Raw genomic sequence first — 19,584 nt, 5'->3', positions numbered from 1 at the left:
ACAAGAAAAAATTACCATGGGTTAATAACAAACTTAAAATTGACATTAACAAAGCTAAACTACTTCATAAAAAGAGCAGAAAAAATGAACAACTGAAGAAAAAGTACAAGCATCTCAAAAAATCAATTCAAACAGATATGAGAAGATCGTATTGGAATTACATCGAGAACATGATATTTGATCTCCCAGTAAACGAGCCAGATAACAACATAATTAAAAGACAACCTAAAATCTTGTACAGTTACATCAAAAACATGTAAAATGATAGTTCAGGCATTGCAGCATTAAGAAAAGATGGCATACTTACTGATAACACCGAAGAAAAGGCCAATATACTAAACAGCCAATTCCAGAAGGCATTCTCAACAGAAACATCCAGTGAAACAATACCTGACAAGGGAATTTCTAACCATCCAAAAATGAACAACAAACAAATTTCAGAGAGAGGCACACTGAAACTCTTAGAAAAGATTAACCCACACAAGGCCACAGGGCCAGATGGCATATATGGGCGTGTGCTTAAAGAACTTAGTACTGACATCGCACCCATAATTACATTAATCTTCGAAAAATCCCTGAACACCGGAAAAATACCTACTGACTGGAAGCAAGCAAACGTCTGCCCAATATTCAAAAAGGGAGATAAACATAATCCTATCAACTACAGGCCTATATATACCTAACATACATTCTATGTAAGATCATGGAGCACATATTAGCAAGTAACATCATGGCACATCTAGAAAATAACAACATTCTATACGATCTACATCATGGGTTTCGCTCCTCAAGATCTTGCGAAACCCAGTTGGTATCATTCATACAAGAACTTGCATAAAATAGCAATGATAACATTCAAACTGACTTAATTGTGACGGACTTTGCCAAAGCATTTGACAAAGTCCCTCACAAAAGACCACTTTATAAACTTAAACACTATGGTATCGACAACAAAACATTGAATTGGATAGAGGACTTTCTCTCACTACGCACACAAACAGTATTACTGGAAGGCACCAAATCTGAACAAATATATGTCACATCAGGAGTACCGCAAGGATCGTTACTAGGTCCTATCCTATTCCTGGTGTACATAAACGATCTAAATGAATATATTAAACATGGCACTCTAAGACTTTTCGCAGATGACAGCATTATTTACAAAACAATCAAAAATAAACATGACTCAGAAAAATTACAAGAAGACCTAACAGCAGCAGCAAAGTGGGAAGAGGACTGGCTCATGTCCTTCCATCCGGACAAGTGTTCAGTCCTCCAAGTAACAACAAAGAAAACCCCTTTCCCATATGATTACATCTTACATGGGCACACTTTGCAACAAGAAACATCTACTAAATATCTTGGCTTAACAATACAAACTGATTTAAAATTTAACAAACACATAAGTAACATCACAGCAAATGCAACTAAACAACTTAATTTTATCAAAAGAAACCTTAAAGTCAGCTCACAGTCAGTTAAAGAAAAGGCCTATATCTCACTTGTGAAACCAAAGCTAGAGTATGGTAGCTGCATCTGGGACCCACATACAAAATCACAAAAATCACAAATAGAAATGATCCAAAGACGAGCAGCCAGGTATACATGCAATCGATACCATAACACCAGCTCTGTGACAAACATGCTTAACCATCTCAACTGGCCAAAGCTTGAACTTAGAAGAATAAGAACAAGACTTATATTTTTCTTCAAAATTATACACCACCAAGTAGCAATATACCATACGAACTTGTTAATACCATCAGACAGTTGAACAAGACAATACACTCACAGTCACTCATTCAGGCACATACAGGCAAAAAAAAGACTCATATAAATTCTCATTTTATCCAAGGACAATCATCCAATGGAACCTTTTACCAGTTACTGCTGTCCAATGCACCACAGTTGAAGCCTTCAGAGAACAGATTCCTACATCTGTTATCAACCAATACTACACCATGTAATTGTAACACCTTGTAAATAGTTTTATCTTATATATGTACAGTGAAATCAAAAACAAGTTATTATTTCTTTATTTATTTTTTGATGTAAATATATATTCGTAAATTTTACCCACGCATGCACGGCACATAGTCATCAATATTATGATGGAGTGCGGAAACTGAAAGAAGAAGAAGAAATTTCAGACAAATTGGGGTAATTTTTTTAATGACATCTTAAAGACAACTTGGATAACTCAAGACGACTCTAAAAATATGGCATATGAAAACATTGTCTTTTTAAAAATAATCCCCCCTCCCCCTCCCCAGATATTATGTATCATAGCTTGGGTTGAACCTGTCATCTTTTTCTTTGTACCTCCTCAGTTTCTCCTCACTGACCATCATAACTTGCTATGGGACTAGGGCAACTTACCGGCTTCGTCGAACACTAGATTGACCCAAAATACCTGTTTAATTAGCAGTTATGTTGATTTCGACGGCTTGGTCATACTCTAAACGAATACATCTTTCAAGTTAATTAATAGAATTATTGTCTGGTGAAAACTTGGGAAAGTATATACATTTCTCTTTTAAATTAAGAAACAGTTTATTGTAAAGACATTTTGTAAACATGAAACTTTTGACGTCACATATTGTTATTTATAAATATTGTTAAATTGTTTGTAATATGCCATACAAAACCTTTAAACAGACTTATTAAAAAGGGATATAGTTACGATACATTGTCAGGTCATTAAAGATGGCATATTTTGGCTTTAATATTGATTCACTTATAGGGTCTTTGCATCGGAAATAAACACATTTATTCTAAAACCAGTTGTTAGCATGATACGGGTTATGTTCTTCTCATATATTTTATGATGGTATGATACTAAACCCCTAACGGGAGGGATTGTGCTTGATATTCATACGATGAAGACATAATCTTTTAATCAGTTTAATTGAGGTCTGGAGCTGGCATGTCAGTAACTGCTAGTAGTCCTTTGTTAATTTATGTATCATTGTCATTTTGTTGAGTTTCTTTTGTTACCTATTCTGACATCGGACTCGGACTTCTTTTAAACTGAGTTTTACTGTGCGTATTGCTGTGTGTTTGTTTTTTCTACATTGGCTAGAGGTATAGGGGGAGGGTTGAGATATCAAAAAACATGTTTAACCCCGCCGCGTTTTTTGCGCCTGTCCCAAGTCAGGAGCTTCTGGCCTTTGTTAGTCTTGTATGATTTTTAATTTTAGTTTCTTTTATATATTTCGGAGTTTAGTATGAAGTCCATTATCACTGAACTAGTACATATTTTTGTTTAGGGGCCAGCTGAAGCACGCCTCCGGGTGCGGGATTTTCTCGCTGTATTGAAGACCCATTGGTGGCCTTCGGCTGTTTTCTGCTCTTTGGTCGGGTTGTTGTCTCTTTGACACATTCCCCATTTCCATTCTCAATTTTATATATATAAAAAAGAAGATGTGGTATGATTGCCAATGAGACAACTCTTCACAAGAGACCAAATGACACAGAAATTTACAACTATAGGTCACCGTACGGCCTTCAACAATGAGCAAAGCCCATACCGCATAGTCAGCTATAAAAGGCCCCGAAATGACAAATGTAAAACAATTCAAACGAGAAAACTAACGGCCTAATTTATATACAAAAAATGAACGAAAAACACATATGTAACACGGCAACAAACGACAACCACTGAATTACAGGCTCCTGACTTGGGACAGGCACATACATACAGAATGTGGCGGAGTTAAACATGTTAGCGGGATCCCAACCCTCCCCCTAACCTGGGACAGTGGTGTAACAGTACAACATAAGAACGAAATATAAAAATCAGTTGAAAAAGGCTTAACTCATCAGATGGATACAAATAGAAATACATCTAACAGAAACACAGAGTGGACGTGGCCGGGTACTTGTATATCCCAACAACTGATAATGAATATGTATATTTTGTATTTGAATACACTGACGAGTCGTAAGGCTCAAAGTTAATAAAGAATTTAAATTGAAAAAAAAAACATCTCCTTTGACTTGAGTTCCATTAATGAATTTTAATAAGCTTGTTTGTTTTTACGATATTTCTGTTACTATTGATTGTAACGAGAGCAATTAGACTGATCACCTCAATACCTTATTGAAAATAATTAATATAAGTAACTGAAAGTTGTATATTTTGTAAAAAAAAATATCCCTGATAATGAATAGATGCATCCCTAAAATAATTTAACAACAAATATCTTTACATGCAACGAGAATGTCAGAAGTCGTACTGGTACCGGTAGTCTACCATCAGTAAAATCCTCTGTATTGCCTTCATAAGTGGTTCGAGTTGTTAAACTGGTCCAAGTTGTCTTTTAAACGGGTCCGAATTGTCTTCAAAAGTGGTTATAGTTGTCTTTATAAGTGGTCCGAGGTGTCTTTAAATTGGTCTTAGTTTTTTTTAAAGCGGCCCGAGTTGTCTTGGTCTGACTTGTCTTTGGTCCGAGTTGTCCATGTTGTCATGCATTAAAAAAATCATGAGGCCAGATAGAAATTTTAGAGGAAATATAAGTAAGTAAGTTAGTAAGTAATGACTTTATTTTTGTAAGAGAGAAACACATTTAGGGTAAAACTTATCTTCCCTGACCTTCTGACAAATTAAGAACAAAGTACAATTTTATATATAGAATTATAACAACGAAATATACAAACCACACTACAGTAGCCGATAGTCATACTGAGCTAAATGCGGAGTAAATACTTTTTAAAGTAATGAAAAATGTGTAAAAACTTTTGATTTAACACAAATAATCATGATATATATCTTCTGCCGGCAATAGAATGTAAAGCTGTGGTATATATGGTCCCAAGAGGATAATGAATAATGAAAATTGTTTTTCTTTATAAACATGATAAAGTTAGATGTTGTAGGTCTCTGGTCATATGGTATTATGCACTGCTCTATGATATTCAATTAAATGTAAGCAAATAAAGTTGTTTAAACCGTTGAAGAGCTGCAAAAATCAATTTTTGCATTCGTGTGGCTTTTTAAAAAAAATTTTGCCGCTGAGCCTTGTATCTTTAAAATTTGAAATGGATGTTCGATCACTTCATATTGTACTACAATAAGTAGTACAAACATATGGAAGTTGATATAACCATTATAATATATCAAAAGACCGTCATAATGCAAATATTTTCATAATCGACACATTAATACAAAAATAAGGAGATGAAGTATGATTGCAAATGAGACAACTATCAACCAGAAACCAAAATGATTTGGATGTGTGCAACAGTAGATCTCAGTATCTAGTCTAGAGGAGTTTTTCTATAGCCTTCACATTAATTTGCTCGGACCTTTACAATGTTAATAAATAAGCTTTTTATGCGGATTAGCTGTCATATTGACGAAGGATTTTGGAATTTTGTTAAAGAAAATAACGGTGATTGAAAGGAGATCGTGAGGTATACGTTAATTGGACAGCAACCCTAAGACAAATGTAACTAAAATACATTTCATAGCGGGCATCAAAGACAAGTCTAAATAAACGTTTTTTTTTTGGCATGACACTTTCAGAAGTTTCCCCCCTCCAACCTTCCAGACTACTACGCCACTGTTTTTATCTCAGATGGAAAGTTGTCTATTTGGCAATCATACCACATCTCCTTATTTCATATCCAGGCCCGCTGATCATCTGTTGATATCTGCGCAAACTGTTTTGTCAGTCGCGCGAATTTTTGAGATTCTCCTTTAATCTTTCTATCGGTTTACAGTTCAAATGTGTTGTCTGGTAGAGCGTTTCATTCCTAGATTGTTCTCCAAATCGTTTATCATATTGATTAAATACAATGTGTTCTAAGCTGTGTTGGATATCAGAATACTTTTTTATGATCTTGAAACCGCCAACCCTCCGCCCTTTTAATCAAGATCAGTGGTCTAACAAAACATGGAATAAAACTCAGTACAGGAAAAGTAGATTTAGTTTTCTCAAAGAACATTTTTATATTGGATTTCTAAAGAATTACCACAAGTCACAAAGAAGAAAAAGGTAGCAAGACTCGCCATAGCCAATATGATATATTAAATTATCTATTGTAAGATAAAAAGTCCACAAATACTCGGTGGCTTAAATGAAATCAAATATCAAAATATGACGCTTCATACAAGTGTTTTAAAGAAGTTTTGTAATCCTAAAACTCCATTTTGCTAAACAGCTAACAGACTTCTGTAGTGTAATTCTATGGTTGTGACTTGCTTGATTCCGTCTATCGTCTCTGGTTATGGTCCTTTACTAAGTTTGGAAAATGAGTAGTCTGTTAAAATCACAATCTAATTAAAAATCAAATCTATATTAACTCACGTGCTCGTACATATAAGTATAACGAAATCAGCTAGAGATATATATTTTAATTAGATTGTTAAAATCACAGTCGTTTACTTAATTTAACCAATCGTATATTTGCCATCACACGATTATATGAAAGTTTATTATAGCAGTTACAACAACTGTGTGTTACAGATATTTACTTGTATTATCGTATAATAATGCAGGAGGCCCATGTAAATGAATAACAAAATTCAAATTAACCTGAAGTCATTACCACTTGCTTAAAAAGAGTAAAAGACGCCATTCAATTTTCACTAATTTGCATGATATTAAGAAATCAATTGGTTGGTTATACATGTTATAAAGGAAGTTAAGTAGACGATGGGAAAACACCTTTTAAAAACTCATTATAATTGATTCAAAGACATTCTTTATTTATTCAAATTTAAGTCAATAACACTTTTCCTGCTAAATAACAATTATAATAATGATAAAAAAAAAAAATGACGAAGGACGTATATCGAATTTTTACAAATCCTTGTTTTGATATGACGATTTTATTGTTCAGTTATGAAATTATATATACATTTACTAACTATAGAAAGCTGAACAAAACACGACTATATTTGATAAATATTCTTAAGAAAACTTTGATATAAAAAGAACGTATTTTGATTTCAAGAAAGAAATTTGCAGATCTCGAACTTATAGAATAAAAGACTACAATAAATTCAGAAGTACATACATTATTTTTTATTTAAAACCAACACAAAGCGACAGGATGATATTCGAAATGATTAACACAAATTAAACTCACATTTATATATAATTATTTAAGTTTGTTATTTCTATAGTTTTGTCATGTCCGCCTGTTGTTAGGATGGCTTACTTATTTCGCGCGAAAATGAAAAATTGTTTTTAATATTAATAAAATTGAGAATGGAAATGGGTAATGTGTCAAAGAGACAACAACCCGACCAAAGAGAAGAAAACAGCCCAAGGCCACCAATGGGTCTTCAACACAAAAATCCCGCACCCGGAGGCGTGCTTCAGCTGGCTCCTAAACAAAAATGTGTACTAGTTCAGTGAAAATACACAATTCTATCCTGCATTTTGTGGGACAGCACATAAAATTTCCTCCCGTCTTGGGTAAGATTATTTATTTTATTTGCTAAACAAAGTCAGCATATTCATTTCCACCCCTCCCCGAAAATAAAATGGTCGTCCTTTTATTTCAATTCAAATGAATACGCCAGAAGTAACCCAGATTTTGGTTATATGATCAGCACTGCGATATACTCTGATTATGAGGAGGTGTATCCGCTCGCTCGGACTAAAAATCTTGGACACTCCACTTGGAAAATAATAAGACAGCAAAGCAACCAAGAAATAAACAAATAAATAAATAAATAAAAAGACGTCTTGAGAGAATGATATAAAGTCAGTTTTGTCCGAAAGAATTGAAACCTTATAGTTACAGCATGCACAACTAAATTAAATCTTTGGACCAGCCCAGTTCTCAGTCGTTGTTGGTGGGCGTCTGTCATTATTGTTCTTCGTTTTCTTCCGCAACGAACCGAAAGCTGAAAACTTAACGCCAACTTAAGTATAACACCCTTCCGTCACAGGAAATCTCGTTTCAAGTGTTTCTTTGAAAATATCGAATTTTGCTACATGACAGTCTTTTGTCAGATGGAGATCTAATTCGGAAATACTAGTACATGACGTAACCATGCCAGATTTAACAAAAATCAACATAGTAATTGATCAATATAACACCTCATTTGTGTGCTTAAATGCAAAGATATAACGTTAATTTATCAACATCCAGAACTCCGCTCGAACAGATGCTAGCTACGGTCTTGAACTTGCAATGAGGTGCGAGTCTTTGCTTCAAGTTGAAAACTTCATTGTGACTTTGAGATGAAAAACACCAGGGGCGGATACAGGATTTTTTAAAATTGCAGAGCGTAGCGAGACGAAATTATTTTTGGACGAATTTATTGTAAGAAATGACATATTTTCCAATTAAAAAGGGGATACGCTCTCTACGCCCCCCTTTGAATCCGTCACTGAATTGAACACCAATAGAGCGCCGTTTCTTTGCCTTTTGGTTTTAACAAGTACCTAAAGCGATTATGTGTTATGTATTACATGTATAACGCATCGTATGCTTTCTCTTCCATTAAAGAGTTATTCTAAATAATTTAATTTCTAATTCGTTCTCGTCCTGAAATATTTGCAACTGAGCAAGTAACAATCAATCTATCCCTATCCTCTAGTCCTTTTTGTCAAAGGAGAACACATAGATGGCACTATGAGAGATGTATTATTAATCGAAATGATTGCTTTAAGTATATTTTCATCGTCAACGGTTAAATCGCAGGTGTAGCCACATATAAAACGTGTCAACGTGCAATAGTGTCGATAAACCGAATGGTATGCCAAGTCCTCTTCTCACAATGATGATGTTTACCCAGACCGTCTGCAAAATATATAAAGGTATAAAGTTAAAAATAAACAAAAGAGACAGTTGCATGTGTCGAAAACATAACTTAATAGTCCTTGATTCTGAACAATGAAGTTTTATTTTGTTATGGGAAAAATAAACAGTCATTCAATTTATTACGCAATTTATAAACCTAATCTTTATAAATTTATTCATAACCAGATTTGTTTTATGATAGTCTACTGTTGCTTTAACCTGTACGAATCTTTTTCCTGTAATATGAATGTGAAAGTGTCACCAAGTAGAAAATTTTAAGACCGCCAGAAATAAACTCCATGCACGCCTTAAATAAAATAAAATGCATGACTTTGTGTCCTGATGAATTAATATACCACAGGGGTTTTAAGTTCTAAAATGAGTGACAAATGGTCGACTGTTATCACCAGATATCCCTTCTGATGAATATTAAAAAAAAAAAAAAAAATCGGATCACCTTGACGTCCCTCGACTGGTAGTGAAATCATTTTAGGAGGAAGGGGGTGAGTTAATCTGGCTGGGTTGAATCTAGCTTACAAGTCCTTTATGGAACAATGTCTGAGATGCGTTTTACTTAAATTGGAAAGTATCTAGATCTTTGCATGTGTGTGAACCATTGAAATAAATGTTGAGTGGTTCCGTAAGTGACTTACTGTAAGGCTTAAGGTTTGATACACTGTACATGTTGACACAGAGGCCAAAAAAATCTCCATGAAAAAGAGATTTGCCAACGCTTAAACAACTGCATTCCAAATATCATTGATTCAGCATGAGTTGTTCCAATGCTTATACAACTGCATTCCAAATATCATGGATTTAACACGAGTTGTTCCCCTTAAATTGACCTTATGACAAACTTTAACAAACTGTTGCATCCGCAGCCGACGCCGCCGCCGGAAGCAGAATACCTGTGTCTCGCTTTTTGACTACGCCAAGGCGAGACAAAAATTAGCTATACATTTCTTCGTGACTTTTCAAATATTTCACCCTTAATTCGGACGACTTATGAATTTATATTTTCGTCCAGAATATGCATGCATTAAATACCGAACATACGGGTGTTTGCAGTCGACCAAATATCAAGATAGAAACTCTGATAGTTTTTAAAAATAGAGATCGAAAACTCAGCAGTCGAATGTGATTGCGACCATAAGAATCCTGCAGTTTAGGAGTAAAGACAAAACAGTTTTCTACTATCTCCTTTCAACTTTTCAAAGTTCATTACAATATGCAAAAATCTACGGTACCAATGTTTTTTCCAAGCTTGATGTGTCTCCATTGATTTGGCGAGTCCCATACTATAAACAACATGTCATACTATTTCGTGTATGGAATGATTGTAATGTCTGTCTGGCAATGTTCATCCTACCTTGATCTTATTTTTATAGTTCATTTGGTCAGTGGAATAGTAGACAGTACATATATAAGAAAGAGAAATTGGCATTATATTTTGTTCATGATTAGTTTATATAATAAATTAAAGTAAATTAAATTAAAATACTATTTTGCATTTGTAATTAAATAGCTCCACATTTAAATTTGCAAACCACCGTATTTTTCTTGCATTGAAAAAAACCTCAAAAAAAAACAAATAATTATTTCCTTTTTCCTCTCAATTTTTTAGTGCTTCCTTTTACGCGTTGACCTGTTAATAAGCTATAATATATTATAATATTCATAACACCATTCGGAGTAAACAGGAAGAAATGTTTGAATTTAGTGACAATAAGTACAAATATTAATTATGTATGCGACCTAAACGAAATCCTATAGAAATGTTTTTAAAAAGCTATCTCATTGGCACTCATACCACATCTTCTTATATCTATATAAGGTAACAACGTTAAGTTCTTTATATATCATTCTATAGTACATTATTCGAACAAGTACTTTATTGATAATATCTTGAATGTCGTTTTCACAAGAGCAATAACTATAAATCACAATTTAGAATATTTAAACCTAGTAAGTTTTCATATCTATAATGTCCTTGTGTATAACTGAGAATTGTACAGACTTTATATAAATGAAATTTATTCAGTGGTGACAAACATAGGCCACACAAGAAATTTCATCTCTTAATCAATTATTTAAAAAGTCCACGAAAAACCTTAAAGTTGAAGTTTAAAGCTGTTGAAAGATAGACACCGTCAATGCTTAAAGATATGTCAAAGGGAAAATGACAAAAGACAAGCAATTAATTGTACCACGTGACTTAACATTATACATTGTACAAATACATATCTTATTATTCATTTAATAAATAAAATATAAGTACTTGACACAATTAAAGTACGACAGAAAAAAAACTATAATATATAGAGAAACTGTTACATGTTCTAATTTTTTTTTATCAGTTTCTGCAAATAATTCGTCAGTCGATTCATTAAACCGAGTTATTGCCCTGTAATGACGATATAATCTACCCTTTTTAACGGTTTATGGTGGTTGTTTTTCGAAAACAAATTAAAAATAAATCCAACAGGTGGGTTCTGCAAGGTTGGTCGACAAAGATGAAGACGAAAAATAACACTTTATAAATTTCGTGCGTCCGAAGCGCCATCTGGATTTATCTTGATAAGTAACGCTTAAACCTAAACATATCAAATCCAGGAATGTATAAAAACGTAGGTCTACACGTAAATTAAGAGCAACTTAGTATATGACCAAAAAGGACTTTAAAGAACAGGCATATTCAAATAAGGTCACCTTTGCCTGAGAGAGTTGGGAACTTTTTTTTCTTGATAATCTACTAATTTATCAACAAATAATTTATGAAAAATGTGTTAAAAAATCAAGAAGGACATGAAATCGAAATAAGGACTGTCACCGTAATTTAAGGATATGTTTGACAGGGCAATCATTTTGCCCTGTTAAAGACGACTTAGGCGGGATTCTAAAGAAAGCTGTTGCACACGTTCTTTAATGTGATGAGACCGCGACACTCTCTCTACACGGGGCATATTATTTAACTTTCTCATTCGGACTGGACTTGGCTGCGTACGTATGCTCCTGCCTTGGCAAACGGACGCCCAACTGTAGCTAGAGTTTTAATGTAGAACGGGAGAAGTCCAGGAACGACCATATTTCTATACGTCAGACAACCGTTAGCTGAACGATCGAGGGCAGGTTGGATCTATTTAAGAGTAAACATATCTTAAGAACAAAATCGTCAGTCGAAAATGGACTGGGAGACTGCATCGTCTTAATTGGTCAACAGGAAATCTATGAAACGACAAAATATACACACAAAACACTGCACAAACATGACAAACCACACCATGGAAGGCCTCGGGTGAATTCCTCTAATATGTAAGGATAATCAGTTTATTCACCTCTAGTCAAACGCATCATTGACATTATCTAATCGTATAACCAATATCACAGATTTAATGAATAAATAAAAGGTTGTAAATTCTCTAACCCTTAAACATGAAAAATTGTCATTTTAAGTAGCTGATGCACTTGATCACTATTAAAAGTTCAAACAGTGCGATTTGATCCATTATAGTGACCTTTGGAATTGAAAGAATAATGATATCAGTTGTATCTCCACATTCCTCTACGTTAGGGTACAATTCTATTTTTAATTATCGATTAATGAGGATATACAGTTATCCAAATAAATGTAACATATTATTTCATGATTGATAAAACACGGAAGTCTGGATGGTTTACACTACACGGACTTATAACTAAGGGTAACCTTGACATGCCGTTTTATATTACTACGTTTGCTATTGATCATCAAATCTGATGTGTGTTCTATTTTGTTTAAACTTTAAAATTTGCATCATTAAGAAATTCATTTCATTACATCTGAACAAATACAAGTACAAATATCTTATTGGCACAAACACAATTTCAATAATTGGCAAGGGCCCATATTTTAGTACATTATTACAATGAATACATCCGCGGCATTATGACAAAATATGTTATATTTATGAAGATAAAATTTCTATTCTATAATATACACATTTACGTATACAAAAACTAGTCACTTTAATACAACATTCCATACCTACTTGATTTTCAGTATGAATTGTGGGAAATATATTTAATATAATACTTTTAAAACCTATTCTATAGTTAGAATACTTTTGACACTATTGTAAAACGTGATTTTCTTCTTCTACCTCACCGATTTGAATACATTGAAAACTCTTTCATTGGTGGTTAAACTTAAATGTCGCCCTTTTCTATGGCAAGATTGAATGCACTCAATCTTAGCTGACCCTCTGATTTGTTCCTTAGAACATCAACGTAAGAACTAAGCTGATATGAATTATAACATTTTTGATAAGAATTTAGTTTGGATGATTTTGTAAATGTTTGATGATTGATCCTGTGTGCACCGAAGATTAGGCACTATACACAAAGAAGCAAGATTTTGAGTTATTACTCTACATCTTCTCTTGTTCATTGGAGCTACACTATTTTAAATAATAATGGAACAAATAATAATTTTATGAACAAAATAATAGTTCCATTTTTTTTTGTAAAATAAAAATTTACAATGATGACAGGTCTCACATTACATTATTAACAGTTTTTTTGCTTATGCATTTATAATTCCATATTCTTGATGAAATTTATGATTACAATTGTATTGATTTTGTCAAACGTCTGTATTCCAAACTTAAAAAATAAAGTCTTTACACAACTTTTATTTCCACTAACAGTTTTAATTCTCAGAAACTCAATTCCAGGTCATATCATAGATAACAGTTAAACGATACATGTGCCTTGTTCAAATTTATTACAAATATATTATACACATAATTACGTTTCAACCAAATAGTTATTAAGTATTTATAACATCCAAGAACAAACGCACGTGAAGGCGCCACTCTTTCATGTAATAACAAATAAAACACTTGTATGCACTTACCAAGAAACACGTACGATTCGTGATCCCGACGATAGGTATCAAGCATTCATTCTTCCAATGCAATTGCTCATTAATACTTATTTGATCATATATACAAGTGTGGACACAGATCAGTGTGGAAAGTATATGTTAAATTTGTTTAGTATGTTTGACTGTGTTATCTCCACTGAGTTTAAGTATTGGTTGTGCCCCCACCAGATGTTTTTCACTGACGCAGTCATTAATAATTTCGGTTTGTGACCTATTTTTTAAAGGACGCTTAACTATGGTAATGGCATGCGCAATGCCATAAGTCTTTACTCTGATTGGACGAAATTACGGATTTGAACAAAAACCAACAAAAAAGATATATGCTAAAATAAAAAGAAAATATTACGGACATAAAATCAAATTTAAAAATGAAATTATTCAGATAAATAAAAATAAATTATTGTAAAGAAGGTGTCATTATCGCCACTATCAAATTGTTTGGATTTTGTAGGCGTAGCCTTTAATACATCAGCAGGTAAATATCCCTTTCAGGTTCATTACATCTACCAGGTCAATTAGGCTATTAATAGCTCGAGTGCTATCATGGCTATACATATATCTTATCGAATTTGTGTACAAGTTTGGAAGAGCAGTCTAAATCTTCCAAAGTGTAATAATAATTTCAAAGAATACAAAATATTAAACTTGAAATAAAGAATGTCAAAATACATATATTGCAAATTTAATGACTTGTCAAAAGCTGTATTATATATATATCATCTCCCTCCGTTCATCTCGATATACACATCGAAATGTATCTCTAATTGTTAAAGTTATGCTTGACAATATAGTCATAATTGACATTTCCTCATGGTTCTAAACTGTTTCAAGTTTGTTATTCATTACAGATTGTAACCTACTAATATCTTATGTTTATGTCTATTTCACAGCTATAGGTATATATTTCTTTATCTCTGAAAAATACTTATATATATATACATACATTTAGGTTAGAACCATGCAGTATATATTTTAATTGTTTAGGGAAAAACGTATATACTCAACTTTCAGAATCATCAGCCTTTAGCCGTCAAATTGTGTGCATTTCTTTTTAACTATGATAAAAAAAACCTGATAAAGATTCATGGTTTGTATTAAACTCTATGCTCACATCTGAATGCGTCAGACATCTTTTTTTAAAGATAGTACTTGTTTTAGCTATTCCTATCACATATTACTTGTCTGAAAGAAACAACAACTTGCCGAAATTAAGCACTTGCTTAAGAAATTTCTATACCTGCTATTTACAGACATGAAATGATGTAAAATTCGTTTTTTAAATGTCTATATTTAGAAAAGAAAATACTAAAAATCTGCAAGTTTATCAATATTGTCAGGGTTTATTGATATAAAGAATTATTTGTTAAAAAGAGAATTAATGAAGAATACATTTCGTATTTTGCAACTTTAAATTTTTATCATATGTACCATGCATATCAGATTGTCTTTTCGTTAATTATTACTAAAGTTGGCATCATTGTACAAATGTTCCCTCCTGGATAGTTGGTCATAGTTATGTACATCTAAAGCATGGTCAACTCCTTCATACAACGACGGATTTTGTTGCTGTGTCGTGTTTACATAATCTAATGACCTGTCATTGCGGTTTCTAATTAGAAGACATCCTAACGTTCTAAAACAAAAATGTGGAGGTTACTAAGATATCATCAATTAATTTGAAGAAGCTAATCTATTAAGTTTACGAAGTTTTCTTTGAGCATGTTGAAGAAATCAAGTTTTACTTCTACATATGTATTTTTTTAATATGATTTATAAAAATATCAGCTGTCAGAAATATACCATATATTGAAAGGAGGAGGCACAACAAGCTAGTGTGGTCCCCTCGATCTTTTTGTTTGTATGGGTGAGCAGTTAGTCCATTGACTACCTCTCCATTTTCGTATATTAGGATTAACAAAAATACATACCCTATCATATATTTTTGACAACACTATGGCTATAATGTTTACGCTATTTTCATGGAGAGGTAAATGGATTTGACAAATATCTTATGCATTTACGAATGTAGTTTTAATCGCATATGTTAAAAAAGTCGACATCAGATTAGTAACAGATACTTATGCCCTACTTATGATTCAATCAGCAACATTGTCTATAATTGCTTACATCCACTTCATTTGAACTTGGGTGGGTAATTGCCTCATTATTAATCATACCACAACTCCTTATTTTCATAATGTCGTTTATTTCATCGTAATTTCTCGGATCATACCATATCTCATGAACCTCGAAAAATGACATTACATTACAAGTGCCAATGCCCCCCTCCCCCCCGGAAAGTGCCATTATTCCAGCCTTTCAAAACTTCGATAATTTTATTGATAAATGGACAGGTAGATACAATCTTGAAACCTTTGTGCATAAATGTAACATGTCATGTCACTATGATGTCATAACCATGTGGAAATTGACATATTTAATAAAATTGGCCATTTTACATACTTCTTGAAAAATATCTATATGAGCCAACTTGGCCTTGTCCCAAGAGATAGTTCACACACATTAACATCATTGCAAAATACATCATGTAGTAACTTATCTTTTTAGCTTCATTTTGTTCTTTTATTACAGATTTTGTTCAATGGTATTTCTAAACGACGAATACAATTAAAAGCTTCATTTCGTTATAATCCATGCATAATCTTAGTCAATACTTACTTGTTCTTGTTCTGTAAAACTCCAAATAATATCACACAAAGAATCAATATTATTGACCCACACACTGTACCAACCACAATGACAGCTTGAATACAAACAATATAAAAACACCATTTTAGGTAAACTTACTGACGATAATAATCTGTCTAATGTTTCAATGTCAATGATAAATTTTGAAATTGAAAAAACACATCATAAATTCAATGCGTCCAAAACGCTTTTCTGTATTTATCTTGATCGCTAACGCTTAAACCCAAACATATACAAGCCATGTCTGCGTAAATACGCTGCAACGGTAGGAGCTTTATGACCAAAATAGGACCTAAACAGAATAGTCAAATTCATCAAAAATCAATTTTGCCTGAGGGAGTTGGAACCATGATAGTTTCCTAATTTATAAACAAGAATTTTAGATAAGTTTATGATAAAAATCACGTCAGTACCTAGGCATTGACTACTTTGGGACTAACAGTCCACTGATAGCCGTATAAACCCAGTGCTAGGAAATTAAATAAACACTTTATTAATTTAGTATGTTTGAAGCGCTTTTCTGGATTTAACTTCATCAGGACCGCTCAAACTCAAACATTGATTATACTACATAATAAAAACGTATTAGCTGAATAATATGACTGGGCTGCAGGAACAAACTGAGGTCGGCTTAAACCTGTTTCCGCTTTCAATATATATTTTTCTGAATAAGGACATGGATAGTAAAAGAGAGGCAAAAGATTCTAAAAGGACATTCAAACTCATAAGTCGAAAACAAACTGACAACACCATGGCTAAAAATGAAAAAGACCAACAGACAAACAATAATACACAAAACCCAACATAAAAAACTAAAGACTGAGCAACATGAACCCCACCAAAAACTGGGTGTGATCTCAGGTGCTCAGGAAGGGTAAGCACATCCTGCTCCACATGTGGCACCCGTCGTGTTGCTCATGTTAGTACAAACCCGGTAATAAGTCTAAATCGGTAGGTCACATTCGGGGAAAGGGGGACGGGATTGTAGTTACGACATTTGGAACATATCCGCTATCTTCCATAACGGTCAACCAACTCGTGATGGCGTCCGTAAAAATTACGAAGGGATGATTTCAACTTCCCCACTTCGAACTCTTGGTTTAATAGCTTCCTGGTGAGCAGCAACCCTCTATCAAACAAATCATGATAGGAATTACAAGCATGGAATATCGTATCAACTGGGAGATATATATTCCGTATGCAGGCGCTGCTGGAATGTTGCTACATAGAAATGGAAAGTTCACAATTGGGAAGCTGAAATCATCTCTTTTGTCGTAAAGTTTTGTTTTCAACCGACCCTCATTGTCAATTTCTTGATGTAAGTCAAGATATGAGGCAGACTTAACTGTATCTGTTGTATCCTTTATCTCAAGTTTGATGGGATAGATGCGTCCAACATAGTCACCAAATTTTGAATTATTTAGTGAGAGAACATCATCTTTATAGCTTAAAGTAAAGTTAAAGGATACTGCTAACTTCTTTTCTTTCTTCTTAAGAAGTTCCTGATATGAATAAAGGAACAAGTCGGCAAGAAGAGGGGCACAGTTGGTTCCCATGGGAATGCCGATTGTCTGTTGAAAAACACGTCCTCCAAACGTAACAAATATGTAGTAAATAGTAAACTGCACGTTGCTAGTAAACATACAAATCTTAATGCCAACGTTGATAATTTAATACAAATAGACAGGAAATACAAAACAAAAAAACCAAATAAAATTATAATGATTACGAAAATATATATATCTTCTAATCGAGTCCCTGTGGTTTTCAGAGCCCCCTGGTTCAATTTATAAATGATGGATGCGAAATTGCCTCTTTGAAATTTCAAATGTTTGTTGGAGAATGAACACATTGAGACAAATGAACACACGAAAGACCTTATTAATCAATCAGCGAAACTACTGGACAAAATCTTGCATACATTTCCTATATTATTCGAACTTGTTTTTGTTTTCATTATTCGAAGTCGATCTTAAGAGTTGAAACCAAATATCGTCTTTCCTAATCCTTTAAAACTTTATCGATATATGTAATGTTTAATAAATCAATCGACTTGATTACTTAAGTAGTATTTTGCAGGTCAGAAGTAGCCAAAGAAGGTTGAACAATAAATTAGTATAAACGAGATATGCAAATGTACTTTCAGATATTTCATATCCATTGACACACATAAGGATACATGAATGAGAAATTGAAAGAAAGATCTATAAATGTGGCGCCTACTCTGATTTAACTATGTCGCATTTACCTATTGCAAGAAATATTTGACCATAAAAGAATGTTATAATTAAATATATGCACCGTGTTTCGTGGTTCATAAAATTAAGATACATATTTTTTGTTACCTACCTGTGTTTTCATTGTTTGACTGTTTTATAACCGGAGTTTTATTACTAACGCTTGTTCTGAAAGTTGTAGGTGGAGCTTCGTTTGCTGAAAAAATAAATTGTTGAAATATTTATCATTTTCTACATAAACAAGTAAGAAGATATTATTATTCATATTAATTTACAGGGAAAATGAAAAACGATTTCAGTGTACTCAAAGGACCCATTTAAATAGCCAAAACAGGTCAAGGCAACTTTGTCTGATGTGGTTAAAAATGTTGGTCATCTTTTCAATATCTAAATTGATCTGATAGCAAATTAGTCCCTGATAAAGAGAAAGAAACGGACTCTACCAAAGGTAAAATGAAAATAAAGTTTCACTTGAATTTTGGAGGATGCAGGAGATTGGGAATCGAAAATAAAACATGTCGACAAAACAAACAAACATAACATTTAAGAATTTGTATGGTAACTTTTCAATTTGCACTTATCTACTGTACAGTATAGTGCAGAATACGTATGTCATATTAGTGATACAAACAGGTTTTAACATACACAACGACCAACTTTTGGGTTAAATTATGATTATATGTTTCACTCACTCAATCAACAAAGTAGCCATAACCCTTTACAATTATAAGAAAACGGAGAATAAATAAATGGTAAACAGCATCAACCGACCTGTTCTTTTGATGAAATTAAACACTGTATTAATAACATAAATAAACCAGATGATTCTTAAAATGTATCATCTTTTAACAAAACATAAAGTTTTAATACAATTTTGACTTCAGGGAACAAGTTGAATTAGCATAGTATACAAATATATCAATATTTGTTGAAATATTAGGACAAACAGAC

The 19,584-nt window shown here is 33.1% G+C and overlaps 1 long non-coding RNA gene across 1 annotated transcript; it reads right to left on the bottom strand.

Annotated features, from left to right (window-relative positions):
* Positions 1–14,403: 14,403 nt before the first annotated feature.
* On the bottom strand, positions 14,404–18,886 carry LOC127708884 (uncharacterized). The gene is made up of 3 exons (XR_007985419.1): positions 18,746–18,886; positions 16,367–16,451; positions 14,404–15,320 (listed from the first exon to the last, which is right to left on the bottom strand). It is a non-coding gene; the product is annotated as an uncharacterized LOC127708884 (long non-coding RNA).
* Between the last annotated feature and the right edge of the window lie 698 nt (positions 18,887–19,584).

Source organism: Mytilus californianus, unplaced genomic scaffold, assembly GCF_021869535.1.
Source record: "Mytilus californianus isolate M0D057914Y unplaced genomic scaffold, xbMytCali1.0.p SCAF_7, whole genome shotgun sequence".
Taxonomy (NCBI): domain Eukaryota; kingdom Metazoa; phylum Mollusca; class Bivalvia; order Mytilida; family Mytilidae; genus Mytilus; species Mytilus californianus.
The sequence above is the reverse complement of the archived record's forward strand: the minus strand, read 5'-3'. Positions and strand labels throughout refer to the sequence as shown.